We start from the raw sequence: 3,737 nt of genomic DNA on the forward strand, positions 1-3,737 counted from the left end.
TTAATTAATAAAAACTAGGTCCTATTATAAAATCAAAACACTGGTGCTTGAGTATACTTAATAAATCTTTAAATAATTAGTTAAAATATGTAGAAAAATAAAGTCCCTAATATTTTTACCACAAAGAATTACTTAAAAGTCAATGTGTCAAGAGCCATGGCCCAAAAAATATAATGGTCCTTAAATTAAATGGGGTCCAAACAAAAACTCAAAGCATAATTAGTAGAGCTTGATAAATATAGACCTTCTTTCTTTATGATTATTCTCCTTAGTCATTGACCTATATCTATATTTTGACAGGTTAAACTTTGAAGAAAACAATGATAAATTAGTAAAACTATCAATCATTTTAGTAGTGCTTTTGATATATTCATCATATAATAGTCTTTCATTTTCTCCACTTTTAAATAGAAAACTTGGAACTTATATTCTTGAAATCTAGATTTGGTCTAGGCTCTTTTTACCCTCATTTATATTTCTTTCTCCTCTGCAACACTTTCTTAACTACTTTCAGAAATAGCAAAAATAATAATCATTTAAAATACACTTTCAAGTTAATGTATATGATACTCTATTTTTATTCTGTTGTTACATTGGTAAGAACTAGTCAACCATAAATATATACCAACTGATAATGAATATGAATCTTATCAGAATTTGAAGAAAAGTAGATAGATATGAATATGTAATTATATATTGTTTTATAGTGAAAATCTTAAAATCTTGACATCAGGCAAAAGTTAATAGTAGTATTCTTCCTATATGCAAATAAGCCAAATGACTCAGGACTCCAAGAGCAAGTTATCTAGGAAACAAAGTGCTTGATCTTTATAACAGCCTCAAAGATCATGTAACACTTCTTCTGCCATACTCTATTGGTCACAATAGTCATAGTCCACTCAAATTCAAGAGGAGGGGACATAGACTCAACTTCTTGATGGAATAAATGTCAAAGAATTTGCCATTATCTTTTAAAATTATGCAAATATGCCTCTGATCATAAGTTCTTTATATATCTGCACAAAGCAAATATACTCATTTCCTTTCAAGACCTTCAAAAGTTCTTATTCATTAATTACATAAGATCTACCTTATGATCAAGGATACCATCATTTATATCAAGTCCAGATATAAATGAAGCTTCTCCACTGCAATTCTTTAGTTACAGTTCCTCTTGATCTGCTCCCGCCTCCTGTCATCACCATTATATCCAACATTCAATGGTGAGACAACATAGGTATAGGAGTCAGGATACTCAGAGAGACAGAATTAAAGAGACTGAGAGAGAGAGAAGGAAGAGAAGTCTCATAATCTACCATTCGCAAACTGGAGAACCAGAAAAGCCAGTGGTATAACTTAAGCCAAGTCTGAAGACCAGAGAATTGGAATTCCAATAGTATAAAGTCCTAGTTTGAGGTAAAAAGCTCAAGAACCAGGTGCATCAATGTTCAAAGGCAGGAGAAGATGGATGTCTCAGCTCAAGCAGAGAGTGATTTCATAGTAGTCATTAACTAGACAGAACCCAAATATCTGATAGCAGAAAGTGGGTAAATTATGATATACTATACAGTGCAAGATTAAATAATAAAAATGAATGAACTACTCATATATACAATAAAAAGATGTATTGTAATAACATTACATGAAGAGAAAGAAGGCAATTCGAAACAATACATATTGTATGATTCTACTTATATGAAGTCTAAAAACAGGTGAAATTAATGATAGTGACAGAAATAAGACATTTTTTGTCTCCTGAGACAGAAGTGGGAGAGGTTTGAAGGGTGAATAGAAAAGGGATATAAAGTCAGATATACAATTTCATTAAAAATCAAGGAACTTGACATTAAAGATGTAGGCATCTTATTACACATATACTTTAAGGAGTAAACAAATAAACAAACAAACAAAAATATATGAGCCACTAATCCCTGACAAGAGTGAGCAGTTTTGTATTGGTAGACTTGGATTAGACTAGCTTCCTGCTCAAGATCAATGCTTCTTCAGAGATTCAAGATGGTGGATTAGGTGGAAGCTACAGTCACCTCCTCCCAGTACCAAACTGGGAAGTTTAATAAGGGGTTAATATTCAAAATTTTCAAAGAACTTTTAAAACTCAACACCCCAAAAAGAAAAAAATCCAATTAAAAATGGACAAAGGACCTGAATAGACAATTTTTCAAATATAAGGTGCAGATGACCAATAGTCATGTGAAAAGATGCTCAATGATACTACTCATCATGGACATGCAAATTAAAACCACAATGAGATATAACATCACACCTGTCAGAATGGCTATCCTCAATAAAACAATAAAAAACAAGTGTTGTCGAGGAAGTAGAGAAAGGGAAATCCTGTTGGTGGAATGCAGATTGGTATAGCACAGTAGAAGGCAGTATGGAGTTATCTCAAAAAATTAAAAATGGAGCCCTGGATGGTGTGGCTCAGTGGTTGAGTGCTGGCCTGCAAATCAAAGGGTCACCAGTTCAAGTCCCAGTTTAGGGCACAGGCCTGGGTTGTAGGTCATATCCCCAGCAGGGGTTGTGCAAGAGGCAACCACACATTGATGTTTCTCTCCCTCATTTTCTCCCTAAAATATAAATAAATAAAATCTTTATTTATTTAAAAATGGAACTGCCTTTTGACCCAGTGATTCTACTGGGAATTTAACCAAAGAAACCTGAAACTCTCATTTGAAAGAATCTGTGCATCCTTGTGTTTATTTCAGCATTATTGATAATAGCCAAGATTTAGAAACAGCCCAAGTGTCCATTAGCAGATGAGTGGATACAATAGCTATGGTACATTTATACAATGGAATACTACTTGGCCATAATAAAGAAGAATATTTTATTCCTTTCAAAAGCATAAATAGACCTGGAGAACATTATGCTAAGTAAAATAAGCCAGTCAGAGAAAGACAATTATAATATGGTTTCATTCATTTGTGGAATCTAATGAACAAACTGAACTAACAAGCAAAATAGAGACAGACTCAGAGCAGGCTGACAGCTCTTTGGCACAGGACATATTGTTGGCAGGGGTGGAGGGATTTAGTAGGAAAGAAAATTAAAAGGGAAGGACTCATGGAATCAGACAACAATGAGGCGATTGTGGGGAGGTGGTGGGGGTGGGTGAAGGTAGTGAGGTTAAATGGTATAAATGGTAATTGAAAAAAGACAATGAATAATGTTTTATTTCCCAAAAAACAAGATACAGGCATTGTTTAATCTTTAACCATTAAAGATATTGAATAAGCATTTCTTCCACTCCTCTTCCAGCAATAAAGACAATATTAACGTATACACTCACACAAAAATAATATTAACACCTCCAAACTGGTTTAAATGTACATTACCTTAGTACCAAAATTGCCTTAATACACAAATCTGACAAGGGCAATATACAAATACAAGTTCAAGAAAGTCCCTCTCATAAATACAAAATTTTAAATTCTAAATGAAACATTGTTAATTCAAATACATTGGATTTGTTTGTACCTATGTACAATCTCATCCAGTTTGAATTTATTCTAGGAATTCAATGTGCCTTTTTAAAGTCCATCAGTATAATTCACTATATTAAGAAGATGTAAAAAGAAAACTAATATTTTAGGTTCAGAAAATGAATTTCATAACATCTACATTCATGACATAAAAGTATTTGTAGACTAGGAATATAAAGAAACTTGTACAAAAAATCTAGAGCAGACAAACTTGATGAAATTATTTATTAA

Source organism: Artibeus jamaicensis, unplaced genomic scaffold (genome assembly GCF_021234435.1).
Source record: "Artibeus jamaicensis isolate MK-2021 breed Jamaican fruit bat unplaced genomic scaffold, CSHL_Jam_final contig_787, whole genome shotgun sequence".
NCBI classification, from domain to species: domain Eukaryota; kingdom Metazoa; phylum Chordata; class Mammalia; order Chiroptera; family Phyllostomidae; genus Artibeus; species Artibeus jamaicensis.